Source organism: Brachycentrus maculatus, unplaced genomic scaffold (genome assembly GCF_059751285.1).
Source record: "Brachycentrus maculatus isolate JH-2025_06_01 unplaced genomic scaffold, ASM5975128v1 h1tg000079l, whole genome shotgun sequence".
Taxonomy (NCBI): domain Eukaryota; kingdom Metazoa; phylum Arthropoda; class Insecta; order Trichoptera; family Brachycentridae; genus Brachycentrus; species Brachycentrus maculatus.
Window position 1 is genome coordinate 412,501 of NW_028280833.1, and position 17,418 is coordinate 429,918.

A 17,418-nucleotide genomic window follows, 5' to 3' on the forward strand; every position below is an offset into this window, starting at 1 on the left:
CTGATTTGAAGCCCAGATGTTGAAAGTTTAGAGCGATTGTTTATGTGGATGTAGGTACAAATGCTGGATATAGTGCATGTTGTGTATTCAGAGTGTATTGTAGCTCGAATCACTCACACATCCGCTATAGATAAAACATTCCGACAAACGTCTGTTAAATCGCTCTAGTTCTCCAGAACACAGCAGGATACATTATAAAATTAAATAAAAGTTAAAAACAATACAACTACCGACTATAATTATTTATTTATTTATTTTTCACCATACAAATAATTTACGATAATATGCCCTCACTGTGTTTTCGCGTGCCGAGGGTACATTTTACTACATCTAATTATAAAATTATATTACAAACAAATCATTTATGATATGCAATCAAAAAAGGTATTGTCATATTCATATTCAGATCTTTTTCAGATCTACCCATCTCTATTATCCATTTATGGACAGATATTTTGTACTTAGTTTCGGTATTTAATAACTTTATAGGTATTTATAGATTAGACGTTTAATTTGTAGAGCTCCATTTATATTTATATATGAAATATTAAAATAAAAACTAGTACAATTTTGTATATTAACATTTAATATATAAAATTGATAGAAAATGGAAACAGATTGTATAACTTCATTGGATAATGATCAAAGTTCTTTTAACCAAAAGAGGTATTTTTTTTATTCACTTAATATATTTACATTTTAATTTATAACATAATACATTTGAATCATTTATACATATGGAGAACTTTTATATTTCGATTCGCTGTGCCTCTCCATAAAAGAGACTGTGCTCTTGTGCTTGGAGAGCGACTTACACTCGTGGTTTAATGTTATATAATAAAAGATATAATAGTTTTTTTTGTATATTTTTTCAAGATTTAAATGTATAGAGCTTTAATTTTTTTCTTAAGTATTTTTATATGATCTATTTTTTATTTCTTTAGGGAGTTTATTGAAATGTTTGATTACCAAATATTTGAAGTTTTGCTGAAATTGCTTGGTGTTGCATTTTGGAGTAGAAAAATCGTTTGAGAATCTCGATGATAATTTTTTTGTTAAATTTAAATAGTTGTCACCCTTTAGTATTTGAAAAATTGCGGTTTTTTTATAAATGGATTCTATATTTGAAACTTGAAATTTTTTTAATAATAATTTTGTATGCAAGGTTTTGTTTGATTTGTCTTTTTGTGGTGTAGATATTGTGGTGTGTTTCCATAAGTTTTAAGAGACGAAGAACGTTTTCAAAGACAGATTGGTGTGGCGTTCTATTCTCTCTGCCCCCCCCCCCCCTGAGGGGAAGTGGCTTAATGGGTGATTACTTAGTTAAATAAAAATATTTTCTTGGAAAATAATAAAATATTTGAGTCATTTTATCAAAATTGACCTGGATTTGGTGCTGCTATCTTTCTCGTTAAGATAAATCTTTATAATTTTATAGGTCATCTAACATGACACGCTGAGCTGATTTAAATTTTAAATTTTAGTCGGTCAAGGGTGAAAAATAAAATACATAGTAATAAATAAATAAAAACTTTTGCATCCTCGTCATGTTCGGAAATAGGTCTCTTATCAAAAAAACGTTACAGATTTTATCTGATTGGAAATATAACAATATTTGAAAAAATTATTAAATTTAGACACTGACACATATTGGGTAACAAATACACTTAGATAGTGTAACAATTACTTTTTACTTGAATGTTTTCCGCAGATACTTGGTGGCACATTTTATAAACTTTATAAAATTAAACAACTTTGTTTTAAACACTTTTTTATTAATACAATTTAACCTACCGGTTTCGAAACCTAATGTTTTTGGGTGATTCCATTAGTTGTTATTTGGGGTTGCTATGCAATGAATAATAAAAATAACATTTAGGATATTTCACGGAGTGTGTGGAAGTTTTTGGTGAGAGTATTTTAATGTTTTATCATTAAATAAACCCTGATGATGACAAGGTTCTTGTGGAAACCGGTAGGTTAAATTTTATTTTAAAAAAGTGGTTAAAACAAAGTTAATTAATTTTATAAAGTAACAATTACATGTAATGTTTTTTTAGCACATGCAAAAGCGAAACTAAAGCGAAATTAATTTTAAAATTTACTTTGCATGCTCACGTTTCTCACTACCTTTAGTTAGTACATACAAACATTACAATTTTATTATATTTTATTTAATATTTAGTAAATCTTTTAGTCTTTATTAAGACCTTTGTTTTTTTTTGAAAGTGGAAAATATGATATTTGTCAAGTGGCTGCCGCTAGTGTTGATACACATTTATTTTATTTTATTTTTATTTTATTGGAAGGAAGAACAACAGTACAATATATGATACATCAGAATACAAAAAATAAAATCATGAGTTCCAATTATAGTTCTTCACAACTATGCATAATAGAGGTCTATATAAAGGAAGAACATGAGACAAGGATGGGATAAAGAGAAAAGGAGATGGCAGTGATAGGAAAATAAGAAAAGGAAAGGACAGGGAATAGAATTATCTTTTTAGGTTTGTAAGATTTCGAACAATTTAGCTTTAAAGTTTGATAGATTGCAGTAGAACATATCAAGGTGGGTACAACATTCATTAAATTTCCCACAACTTCGATAAATAAAGGAATTTTTAAAATAGTTCTTTGATGGTGCTGGATTATAAAAGGTATGACTATGTCTATTGATTCTCATTGGACAATGAAAAGGTATCTTTGTCCGTTTCATCAATTTGTTAAAATACTGCAGTTGTCTAGTTCATAAATATCAAATATAATAGACGTGCGACGCCATTTCCAAAAATTATAACATCTTCCGGTAGAGTGATCAATTTTGCGCCACCCTGTAGTTGCTGTTTTATTCTATAAAATGCAGTTCCACAAAGAAATGTCAGCACAAAACTTAAATATAAATAAATATCGCATTATTCATTCCAGATTCATAGTACTCTCAGTTTAATCGGAGGAAGTTACTATAAAAATTATTCCTATGTGTTATGCATGTTATCACATGTCCTTAATTGGTCATCCGCTTGAATGTACAAAGGGCCGCCCGTTTAGTAAACAATCATGCCAGGAATGCGGCTGGTTGCTTAATAAATTTGTGTGTCGAATGTCGAATGTTACTGTGACATAATGTTGTGCAATCAGACGTCTTAAGGGGGGAGTCAAAACGTATATCGAATCGAACCAGGGAAGCTAGTCTCGTAGTCGAGCGTCTACCCAACTACGCCACGGCGACTGGCAATTTAATAATTAAATATTTTGAGTGTGTCCAAATTTTGTTCACAAATCCGGGTTTCTCCACTTAGCAGTTGACATCAATTGACATCTCAACATATGTGAAGAAGAATATGGAAGTCTGGGTGGCAGAGACCCTTATTGAAAAATTATAAATGATATTTTCAGGCGTCTTCTAGTATATAAATTAATTCGGGAAGAATCTTGCATACAATTAAATAAGGGTCTCTGGTAAATTCAAAGCTTACTCAATTAAATCATAGATGCTGCCGAGAGTTCCAAATAAATTAAGACATGTAGTTTTCAATCATGGGTAGAATGATAAATGTTACAAGTGGATAAAGTGATCACTTAGACCAACCTATTATAGGTCGTAAGCCCTAAATACTTAGACCTCTATATTCTTCTTCGTCTATGCTGAGATGTCAATACTTATATTTAAGTATCTGTAATGACATCCCGCCTCCATATTTAAATCAGTGGTACTCGAACCCCCATAAAATAATTAATCCCAGGTATGTCAAATACTTGAAAGCGGCCGGGTCAGGAGTCGTTATAATCGTCGGGTACGTATGAGGAGATGCATGAATGTAGAAGAGGCGAAGAATGTTTGCAAAGACAGAGTGGTGTGGCGTTCGATTCTCTCTGCCTACCCCTGCGGGGAAGCGGCGTGATGGTTAGTTAGTTAGTTTTTATATATATATTTTGGTGGCAATATATATTTTTAACTCATTTCATTTTTTATTTATCATTACCGCAGTAAGGGTGACACGAGTTTGAGGTCTGTCTTGAAGTGGTATGCAGGAAAAACTAATTGAGAACCACTGGTTTGAATCATCATAATATTCTACAAAATCAATGATAAATCAGTAAATAATAAAGTTACATAATACTTTCGTTTTATGTCATAATCCAATATCTAATATTGTTCGTAATATCATGTAGAATCACTGAAAATAAACTGTGATACTTGTATATTTATGCAGCATAACCACAATGAGATGACAGCGGTCACCAAATGAGATCATCGGACCTACATATGTGTAAGGATATACATATCTACATACTGCGAGCCACGAAGTATTTCCTGTGAACTAGAAACTATTGACAGTTCGCGAATGCGCTTAAATTCATAAATAGCTATTTTATTAGCTATGGCTAATGGACCCCGCGGACTACTTACTCCTAGATCATATATTACCATTAAAGTTGTGAATTACACTTCCGTAGTAGCTATTCCGTCATTGTTCAGTAAACGAAAGACGAATGTGATTTAGCTCTGTATTACTGAGAACTATCTAACTACCATAAAACGCTACACCACTCATTCCTTGCAAACATTATTCGCACCTTCTTTGTATTCTTCCACATTAATGCCTCTCTTCATACATACCCGCCGATTATGAATGACTCCTGATGTTTTCCTTTGTAAATTATATAAGATATATTGAGCATTTTTTTTAAACGTTTTGATTTATTCATTAAGATATTTCGAAAACTATTCCACTGTCTTACTAAAGAAAAAACAATTCATATATTTCAGAAATACGTTATGTAAAAGATAAATTTTCATATTTCGCTCACTCCTTTCAAGAACGTCATAAATCAAAAAACTTGATTTTTCAGGAGAACGTTTTTAAAGTTTAAAACTATAATACAATGTTTTAAAAATAAATATCAAGCCACTTATTGAACTTTTTACTGTGCAACAGATCTTTTTAGGTGAAACCTGAAGGTTTTTTCTCCATTTGAAAAATATTTAGTTTTTAAAAAAAATAATTAATCAATAAATTTTCTTCAAAATGCAAAAACAACACTTTCTGCCCTGTAGCGGGTAAATATTAAGTTAAAACTATGCCGCTTTTGCTGGGATGTAGTACATTTTCTGAGCATTCTAAAAACATGCTCAACTGAAAATTGACGATTTTTGATTTATGACGTTCTTGAACGGAGTGAGCGATATTTCAGAAATACGTTATGTAAAAGATAAATTTTCATGCGTATCAGTTTCCAGGAAATATTAATAAAGGATTATATTTATCCTGAAAATAACACTTTCAGTCATCTAATTACCGTGTAACGAATAATTGCAATGTTATTATAATGTTTTATTAGATTTAAGTTTTGTACTGATATTTCTTCGTAAAACTGAAATATATATTATTAAAAAAAACAATTGTTTTCTTAGTTTTTTTCCACTTTTATTTTATATGACCAGCAACGGGGTTCCATCGTAACCAACATCTTCAGACGTTCAGACTAGTCTCATGCTATCGGTAGCGACGTAACCCGGGCACTGGTCTAATAAAATAAATTTGGAAAAAAATATTATATATTATACACGCGTTTACATATACTTATATATATATATATATATATATATATATATATATATATATATATATATATATATATATATATATATATATATATATATATATATATATATATATATATATATATATATATATATATATATACACACTGCGCTTTTATAATAATGTATACGATTCTATAGTTTTCCTGGATAGGCATTTCCTGATCCCACGCAAAAAATGTTGCTGCATTAATAAAATTTAGATAACATTGTTTGTATATGAAAAAATATATTCATCACAGACTGCATAAGGAACATAATACAAATATACTCATTTCAAATAATTTTTATTATTGACTATCTTTACCCAGCTACGTTTTGCTGTGGCTCAAACAGGTTTAGTTGAAAAGAAAGAAAGCACATATTTAAATGCTTAATTCAAAAAAGCTTATGGGTATACTAGTAAAATACTTTCTAGAAAAAATTTTACAGATGTGGCATATTTACTAAAACCTTTTAATAATTAAAGAAAACACTTTGTTTTTTACCACTTGAGTTTTTATTAAAGACTACATGTTTCAGAAGTTAAACTTCCATCATTCAGGTCTGTATAATAACTAAAATATAAAATATAAATTTTTTCTATAAATAAGGAGAGGGGAAAGTAAGGGGATTTATAGAAAAATTTTATATTTTATATTTTAGTTATTATACAGACCTGAATGATGGAAGTTTAACTTCTGAAACATGTAGTCTTTAATAAAAACTCAAGTGGTAAAAAACAAGGTGTTTTCTTTAATTATTGTAACATGTCTTACCACAAAGTTAATGCCGAAACAATAAATAAAAAACCTTTTAAAATAAAATTCAAACCACTTTTAACCACTATTTTACCCACTTTTATTTTTGGTACTATTCACCAACCGATTTCGACAAAAACCATGCCAACTTCGGGGATGGATATGTAGGTACATATGTTAACCATTCACATTGCCAGTTTAAGTACAGAGGGTACAGACCGACGGTAATTTAATATATAATTTCTGAATTTTAATTCATTAGGGGATAGAAAAGGTCTAGATCAAGTTATCTTTTGGTTTGAATAGACTTATTATAATGTCAAACTTTTAGCCAGAAAACGGTATACTGTTATAAGAATACCATTTACGATATTTTAAAGTATTACTTTGTAAGAATACAAACGTAGTTAAATCGTCTGAGTACTATGTGTTATTTATCTCATTAATTTCAATATGTCTCTGTCACATACACTGATTTAGAAATTCAATTTCAGCATGGCGACATCAGCCTAACAAATACATATTGATTTAAAATAAATGAATGGGTCCATTTGATGTAATATTTCGTCGACAATTGGGACCAAACTTTATTTTGTCTGGCGATTCGGTATTTTATCTTCAGTTTTCCATCATCTTTTAACCGTTAGTTTCAGTTTTGTTGAAATTTCAGATGAAAAGTCAAATAAAAATGGTTTTCATAAAGCTTGTTCAAACCGCTCTCTCGCGATACTCCATTTAGGCCAGTGGTTCTGAGCTTTTTTGATGTGAGGTAGCACTTTTGATCATACGAAAAATTCGCGGTACACCAAAACTAAAGATTAAAAAAAACGTACAAAGATAATTTTTATAAAAAAAAATAAAACTGATTATTAATACAGACAAGTCAAAAATTATACAAATTAAAAAATACTCCAGTCAAACTTTTTGCGGTGAGAATTATTTAATGTGATACATGAGTTTGTCGGCTTTTACAAATTTCAGCGAATTTAGATCTAATATTTGATATAGCCACTCTTATTTATTCATCCAAATAGCTAAGCTTTTCGCGTTTATACATTTTAATATTGGTTAATGTAGAGAAACCTATCCCACACAAATATGAGGTTGAAAACTTTAGTAAAAAATTTCAGTACCCTCGTGAAGAGAGCTGGGTATTCCTCTTGAACAAAAATCCAAAATTCATCCAGAATTATTTCTGAGAAACTTTATCAAATAAAACAACTTTGCTTTAACCACTTTTTTATTGGTACACTTTATCCAACCGGTTTCGACAATAATATTGTCATCATCAGGGTTTATGTACTAAATTCTAAAAACATTTAAATACTCAATAATAAATACATTAATAATAAATAAATAAATTTAATGTTTTTAGAATTAAGTAAATAAACCCTGATGATGACAAGGTTCTTGTCGAAACCGGTTGGATAAAGTGTACCAATAAAAAAGTGGTTAAAACAAAGTTGTTTTATTTTATAAAGTTTATAAAATATGCCACAAAGTATATGCAAAAACATTCAAGAAATATTTCTGAGAATTTTATTTTAAGAGTAAGAACTGTTGATAGACTAATTAATTGTACTTCTTCTTGATATTTGCAATTTAAATCGCACAGTAAATGAGCCAATATTAAATATCGGTTTTCATAATTTCTTCTTCTTCTTCTTCTTCTTCTTAATGGCTTTTCACCCATCTTGAGTATTCTAGGTCGAGTTATTTTTCATAATTTCTCGGAGCACTTGTGCTTCGCAGAGCACAGGTTTAGAACCACTGATTTAGGCTATGTTTTTATTTGAAATACGGTTGTTGACTTTGAATTTTACCCAATGCGTCTACTTCCGGTTTGTCTAGGGGTTCGTAACTATACTAACAAATTGTTTACTTGCATGAACTATTTTCGGATCTCTACCGGAAAGTTTGAGTATAACTACAATATGAAAAAACGCAGAAGTACCATATATCGAACCAAATTCAACATATGTATACCACGTTTGATCAAAGGAACATTAAGTATTGCTTGGATAAGGGAGAAGGTTAGAAATACCATATCGCTCACTCCTTTCAAGAACGTCATAAATCAAAAATCGTAAATTTTTAGTTGTGCATGTTTTCAGAAAGCACAGAAAATGTACAATATCTAGGCATATTTTCAACTTAATATTTACCCGCTACAGGGTAGAAAATGTTCTTTTACATTTTGAAGAAAAGGTATTGTTTGATTATTTTTTTAAAATATACTAAATATTTTTCAAATGGAGGAAAAACCTTCAGGTTTTACCTAAAAAGATCTGTTACACAGTAAAAAGTTCATTAAGTGGCTTGATATTTATTTTTAATACATTGTGTTATATTTTTAAACTTTATAAACGTTCTCCTGAAAAATCAAGTTTTTTTATTTATGACGTTCTTGAAAGGAGTGAGCGATATATGACCTCATGACCCGTTATTGGCGGATATATGAATGATCACTTGATACACTGTGTAACATTCACCATTCTAACAATGAAAGATAGCCACACTTCTGAAATTTCTGAATGTTTTGTATACTGCAATTTACATCATTCGTATTTTTCAAATGAAATTTCAAATGTGACATTTATGGTTGAAATAAGCAAGTATAATTAACTGAAATCCTTTATTCAATGTTTTTAAGAGTTATTTCACGCCTGAAAATAGCATTATGTGAATAAAATACATATTTCTTTAAATATCAGTGATGGATCGTATCATTCGGCCATATTATCCATGACTGCAAAACCCATAAAATAATAGTAATAGCTAATAATTTATTGAAAGAGTATTGTGAAATATATCATCCGCACAGACAAACCCAGTAAGGTCACATTATTATTAGGTATGTTAAAATTATAAATTATTTGTATGAATAATTTAAATTAATATATTATAGTTCATTTCGCATTGTCAAGGGTTCAATTGATAATGATGGTTCATGTTATATTTATATATTTTTATTCTTCTTACTCTCATACGCATACAATGGTGCATAGGGCACTGCTTCGATGAAAATTTAAATTGACCTTTGATGAAATGAAAGCAATGTGATCAGCCCTGCGCGTCAGGTACCAGTCTGAGTAAACATTTAATAAACACGAGTGAAAAAACTATTACATATATTTATTTTGACGCTCTTGAAAACGAACTCGAAAGCTCCAGCATGATATCCAAATGCGCTAACTACTACACTACGGAGGCGGACAAAAACACAAACAAGTCCATACGTCACATTTATATTTACTAGTAATTATATATAGTTACAACTTGTATGAGTAGGTACATATGTATATACTCAAATCAGAATTACTCCAAACCATACTCAAATCAGAAATGTCAATCACTTTTATGTATCTGGGTTATTGTTCAGTTTAAATTAAGTACTTTCTGTTAACTTTAAAGTAAGTACGTATTTTATAGCTTTGGCACTTAGCCAATCCAGAAATTATACTGGACGTGTTGTATTTTATTCCTACATGATTATTCATCGTAGGGTTCCTTAACCTTTCCGTTATCATTTATTGTAAAAAAAGTGTATTTTATATTCATACATACACACATATATATATATATATATATATATATATATATATATATATATATATATATATATATATATATATATATATATATATATATATATATATATATATATATCATCATTGTTACCATCATGCTGGTCTGATGACATCAATAAATGTAAGAAGAGAATTAACAATTAATATGGGAGTCGAACACTGCAATATATCGTTCCGAACATTTTTAATTTGCTGCCGACGGATGTTAGAGGTCAAAATAAAATATGGAACAAAGGCAAAATAAAAGAATGGGTAAATGATCAAGAGTTAATTTTATGAAAATTGTAAAATGTTTATAATTCTTAATTTTGTGCTCTTGTTTGTGTCTATATTAGGTTAAAATCGTTAAAAACAATTAAAAATGTATTAAAAAAGAACTCTACCGACAAGACACACAGGGGGCTTGGTGGGTCCCTGCAAAAAATGCTCTAAATATGTATAATTTGTGATTTAAATAAATGTATATAAATAAAAACAAAATTAAAAAAAGCAATATCTTTCAATCATTTAAAAATAGGCTAAGGTTTGAACCCTATACAGTTTGAAAATTATCTAATTTAATATCATTAAATAAATTTAAAATCGGAAGATGCTGCTTGTTCAAAAGTAAAACAAAAAAAAACATTTAATAATATAATTTAAATAATTAAATTATTGTTTATTGATGTAGCTGTAAAATCTATAAAAATAAGAAAAACAAGGATGTGGGATCAAGTAACGACTTTTGATAAAACCCGGTTGCTGGTCAAATGGGAGAGAAACGTAAAATCTCACTTTCCTATAGACTGAAGTCTACAATTGTCCTGATGATGTAATGGTTATAACGAAACTGGTAATTGTGAAGTACAGTTTTTAAGTAGCATTATACAAAGTGAACGATGAATGATAAGGAGAGTGTTATATTATCATTACACAAAGTTAAAAATCCTCTTAATATACCAAATAGAAGTGGTAAAAATTTTCAAGTTAATATAAGTGAAGTATTGTTTGCCAAAGATAGATGAAAAACAAATTAATTCAATGAAATTTCACCACATAAATGAGTAAAATTTGTATAAATAAAAGACGGTCTTATTTCCATTAAATTCAACTTTTGAGTGCGTCCAAATACTTTTTCACAAATTTGGATTATCTCCAATTATAGGAGTTATTTTTCATGTAATTTTTTGACATCTCATCAAAGATGAAGAATAATATAGAAGTCTGGGCATTTACGAGGCTGAAGACCGTCATAGGCTGGTTTAAGTGATCACTTTACACTCGTGTAACATTCACCAATTCTATCCATTATTGACAGCCACACTACTCAAATTCTTAGAAATTCTACATATATATATGAACCAATTTTCAAACTTTGTTCTTGAATCAGAAGAACTTCATTAGAGACATCTATTGGTGAGATGAAAAGAAGCTTTTTTATTGAGCAGAAACTCTTAATTGACCTGTGTGAGTGTATGCACTATCCTTATTAGTAGCGCTAACATTCTACATTACTTTTATTAAATACGTATCGAAGATTGAATTTAGCCTAATAAAATTAATTATCGGTCCACATTTTGCCAAAAAAACATTCAATGATTTAACGACCGTGTGAACGCTTTAGTCATTATTCTTCCTTAACGATAATTTATGATTACCATTATTAATATTTCCTTTCGCAGCACTGCGGAACGACTTTATTGATTGATATATTATTTAAGCGTGTATCTTTGCCTGTTGTGTGTAATAAGTGGTTGTTGACAGACAAGGTTTTGCACTAGATCAATTACAAAGTAATAAATCAATTCCCAAACCAAACACACTCGACACACATATTAATAGTTCGCTGAAATTGATCTTCTGATTTCATTATGTAGAACACTCCGTACGTAAAGCAAGAGGAGAAGTTCTCAGTACTTCACCCAAAATGGACGAAAATGATAATATTAATTATAAAGAAAAATCAGTAGAATAACAATTACTTATATTATTTCGAGAAATAAAAATACTTTGTGTTCTGATCCACTCACATTTTTATTAACCAACTATTTTCGGCAACAAACTGTTGCCCTCTTCAGGGTTTAATTTATTACAGAACACAGAGTATTTTTTTTTCTCGAAATAATATATCAATATGATCCACAAAGTTGATGCTTTCAATATTCAAAACATAACAATTACTTGTTTATGTAGCATAATGTTTATATTCTTCTTCTAGCCCTTATCCGAAACCAATGATGCATAGGGCACTGCATCGTATAGAAGCAGTGTTATCTTGATCGTTAAATAATCCATCTTACTAGCTTAATATTGCCCTTACAAAATCCCAAAGGATTTTAAAACTCAGAAGTAAAATATATTGACTTGTTAAAAATTACTGAACTGCATTGATATTTATTTTCTTGCCAAGCAACAGTGACTTAAATGGCCCTCCTGAACATTTTATATTCTGTTAGTTGGTCACTTTCCCCTGTACGACTACGATATATCAATTTATCCGATTTGTCAATATTTTAAATATTCTTCAAAATATACCACTTTATGTCCCTTTTGGTGAATAAAAGAGTTCGATTCTCTCTGCCTACCCCTTCGAGTTAATGTCCAGAAAATGCACTTTATCCCAGCAAAAGCAGCATATTTTAAACTTAATATTTACCCGCTACAGGGCAGAAAGTGTTGCTTTTGCATTTTTAAGAAAAGGTATTGTTTAATTATTTTTTTAAATATTCTAAATATTTTTCAAATGGAGAAAAATCCTTCAGGTTTTACCTAAAAAGATCTGTTGCACAGTAAAAAGTTCAATAAGTGGATTGATATTTATTTTTGATACATTTTACTATATTCGTAAACTTAAAAAAAAATCTCCTAAAAAATCTTTTTTTTGTATATGACGTTGAAAGGAGTGAGCGATATCTCTATGTCATCGTTTTGAAACAAAATCTTATTCGTATATTTTATACACAAAAAGAGACAACGAGGAAAAACGTTTGTACGTGCCATAAATTAAATTAAGCACTTAAAGTTGCCTGAATTAGTCTAGGCATAAAAGTTTATTTCTGGTTTCCGATATGAAGTCATTTTCGTAGAATGCAAAACCGTCGCTTCCTGCAGTCGAATTATTTAAACACCCATTTAAAGTTTAAAAACGTTTTAATTTTAATCGTATCGCATTTTTAATTTTGTGTTTCACAAAATTAAATATTAAGTTTACGCGCTACTTTTTTGTTTTTTGCATTTACGAGTAACTAACTGTTTAAATGTATGTAATATAAGGTTTTTTGTAATTTTAGTTTTACTTGGTAAATACCACTATTTAATATTCAGGCCCAGTATTCGTTAAGTCGCAACTTATTTTTCTATAAATTCAGGTAAAATTTAACGTAATTGATATTTTTCATAAAACACCATTTTTGCATTGATTTTTTTTTGCGTTTTTGCATTGAAGTTTTCTTCGAAATAATTATGTGGTTTTGAAAATAAATTATTGGTTATAAAAAGAGTTATTGAAAGGTAAGGAGTTAAAAAAATCGTTATATATTCTCAAAAACAACAAAATATCCTATAAACATTCTTTAAAAAAATCGGGCGTGAACAGACTTGGGATCTCTCCTGTGGAATGAATTCTGTGTTAGCGAATATCTCCTTAAGTTATCTTTGAGTCAAACACAAAAATTATATACAATGAACCCCAAATTATAAATATTTGAGAATGCTTTTTGTCACCCTAAAGTATAATATAGGATTGATATTTTTGCATTTATTTTGACAAAATCGATTTGAACCATCTTATCCCAAAGGTTAACAAAAACATTATGATTTTATAATATAGTTTATTTATAAGTATTGATGAATGTTGTTTTCTTAAAGATAATAACATTTTCTCATGTTCTCTCTCAATAAACATATTTATAAATATTAATACATACATATATTGTAGTATCCTTGATTGTATAATTGCTATTAGATGAAAATTAAGCTCATGAGGTCATTCGGCAGAAAAATATGTTATTACAGAAGTAAGCTGTGATTGGAGACAAGTTATTAGGAAGAGTGGACCACTTGATAAGAAATGTTGAAGGTCCCAATGATATGACTGACCTTAGGCTCATTCGAAGATATGATATCAATAATTCCGCAATATAGAATAGGTTCATTCATTTTATTAAGAAAAATTACAAAATATTTACATAAAAACGGATAACCAATATCAAATTATATTTTTAATAGTTCCAATTCTATTTTCTTACAATAACATTCTAAGAGACAAATCAAAATCTAAACAGGATACAATTTTTTAAATTGTATCCTGTTTTTTTCCTGATTTTTTAAAATCTATAATTACCATTTTATGACTTTTTTTGTTGTTTAATTTTATTACATTTTTTTCCAATTTAATACAATTTCTATACATTTTTACTTAATAAAATCTTAAAGTTTTAGTTGCGCTGAGCCTTTCCAAAAAAGAGTCTGAGGTCTTGTGCTTGGAGAGGGACTTTTTATTATTTTTTTGTTTTTTTTTTTATAGTAGTATGTTATAAATTTTTAAAAATATATACATATATAACAGGGGAACATATAAATTTGTACGATACGAGGTAGTTATCATGTTTAGTTTTCTATTGTATAGTCTGTATTTGTTTGTAGTGTTCGTTAAGTTTCTTTTTTAGAGTGTATGTGTCTTTTATATTTTCACTTTCTAAAGAGAGGCTGTTGAAATGTTTTATTCCTAAGTATATGTAATTTTGTTGGTACTGTTTATATTTTAAAAGAATGGCAGAATGTATATTATGCATAACGTCGTCAGTTAATTTGATAGTATGTTTGTCATTTTAGAGATGTGACAAATGCGTTAGTTTTTCGGTTACACCATGGGTCGGCAAAGTGTGGTTCTGGAGCCGTACAAATATCCGCGGAAAGGCTCTTCGACTCTACATATTCATGCGAACAATATTTTTAAAGCATGATCCTTATTAAAAACAAACTGAGAAATCGTTTTATTGACGAAAACCTGGAAACGTCCTAAAAATAACGACATTAATAAACCTGACTAGATCAAAATTTTAAAGAAGATCAAAGGACATTCGCAATAAGTAGTGTTCTTATGGATACCTTACTTTAAAAAGATTATTTAAATTAATTTATAAAATCGTTTTCAACTGTGAAATCAAGTTTTATTGAGTGTATCCGCAATTTGATAATGGTCTAAAATTATAATTAAGGTGTACTAGAATTGCAAAGAGATTTGGTTCTCAAGAAAAAATTTAATATTTGTAATTTGCATATTTGGCTCATCGGCTAAAGTTTGTCGACCACTGGGTTTTTTTTCTTTGCAGCGGTTTTTGATGTCAAATAGATAATATAAGAAGCCAAAATTACTCGATACGCAGCCATATTTTGGTACTGATTGACGTAGCTTTGAATTGTAAAAATCGAAAATCGCATGAATTAACGACTTATTTTAATCAAGTCGATATTTGATTCGGTCATATTAATCAATGTATCAGATTTGACAATTGATTTAAAATACTTTTAAATGTTACACATTAATATATTAACTTGCAGGTTTTTTTTATATTTTTTATTGTAATAAATATATTATGATCTGATGTGGTGCACCAAAATGGTGATCTATTCACCATTTTGGTGCAGAAAAGTGACATAGAAAGATTAGCTAATAAATCTTATAATTAATATGTTACAATCAAATTTATCAATTTAACCAACTGATTTAATAATTTGTTTAAATGTTACAGGGTAATCCATAGATTATGCGTTTAAATACATATCATAATAATTATATTATTTTGGTGTAAATCCTATCCTACACACTGAGAGTTACGATTAAAATATTTTAACCTCGTCAACCCAAAATTCAAACAAACTACTACACTACGATGTTAAGTGTAAAAAACGTTAAATTAAACATAAATAATACGTAAACCGTACAATTCAAACATATGTAAGCGCCCTTGAGGTAGTATTTTATGAAAATGGGGCAATTTAAAATGGGGGTATAAATTATACAAAATTATTATTATTTTTATTATTATACATTTATTGTTCATATTGTATTTTGCCTTCGTTGTTATTCATTAAAAAAATATTTCTATCTATGTTCCATTTAAATTAAAAAAATTGAAGTAATGAATTTGAATAATATCATATTTTTAAATATTTATCGTAAAAACTAAAATGAAAGAGTTTTCAAATAATTACAATAAAAGTAATATTTAGAAAACATAAATCCTAACTCTAAAAGCTTTCGCGAGCTTTCAAATAATGTTTTTTACACTTTTTTTATGAAGGGTTTACGATAATTTTAAGAATTAGTTTCTTTTAATTATTGAAATAATTAAAAAAATATATGTTTGCATGATTGTTCACTTACCTCAATTGACTGGAATCACTAGCAGTGGACCAACTTGAAAGAGATCCCAAATTCAACTGACTCGAATCTTACTTGACCAAACAGATTCATCTGGAGTCTGAAGAATGCGTAGGAAGGGTGCGGATACAAGCAGATTAAATGCTTCAAGTCGTCTGACAAAATACATCCACTTCATCAAAAGGACGCATTTTGTCGTATCAAGTAGATTGCAGTCGATTTAAATGATATTATATTTCTATAACGAGTTCGACTCGTTGTATGTGCAGAAATCTGGGTTTTGAAATTTGAATCTGGTGTTGCAGTCGTATGGCTTGCATGTGTTTTCAGGATCGAACTCGAGATTTGCAAGTATGTTTTTTAACGCTTTATTTTATTTTTAAAAAAAGATTTATTTAAACCCCACAAAAGCACTTCATGATGAGGCATATTTTATGTAGAACTAAGACAGGGCATCGCAAGAAACAAAACAAATCAAAACTCTCAGATCACCGGTAACATACTACATGAAAACATTCATAGAACCACAATATCAAAAGACGCAGAAACACATCAAACAAAATCAAATATACTCGTATACCACGTTTGGCCATAGGAACTTCGAGTATTATTTAGATAATTGAGGTGGTTAGACTCGGTGGTTAGATAGGAAAAGTTAGTTTCATTCGGCCATGTTATCTAAGACTACGTATATATATGTGTAGTTACTTGTGAAAGGGATCCGAAATAGTGTCGATGAATAATGGTTGAGTGGAAATGCGATGACTGACCATTTTTTGTAAATGTCTTTGCACTGTTCCGTGTCTGTCTGCTGTGCTGGTCGGGGTTGTGGGCGTCTGTGTACCGGCCAACGTCGAGTCGTAATCGGATCTAGCTGACTAATTGAACTAAACACTAATCCCTTTCACTGCCTACACTGGGGAACTTCTAGAAAATTTGGTGATGGACTTACAGCCTTGTATTATTTAGATTGGCAGTGACAGGTATATTGAAAGCTTTTAAATGTAAATTCATAGTAAAATCGGGATACAATTTTATGTTGTTTCACATTTTAATAAATGTCGCAACTTAGTTAAAAAAAAATGCTTAGCAAGAGCAGATCTGTCAGGAAGCCTA

General features: G+C 29.4%; 1 protein-coding gene across 1 annotated transcript in view; it reads right to left on the reverse strand.

Moving 5' to 3' along the window:
- Nucleotides 1-16,363, reverse strand: part of SPARC (secreted protein, acidic, cysteine-rich) — a 26,904-nt gene extending 10,541 nt beyond the window's left edge. The window contains exon 1 of the mRNA XM_088257344.1: nucleotides 16,306-16,363. The gene's annotated coding sequence lies outside the window, so the exon portion shown is untranslated. The remainder of the gene's footprint in view (nucleotides 1-16,305) is intronic.
- Between the last annotated feature and the right edge of the window lie 1,055 nt (nucleotides 16,364-17,418).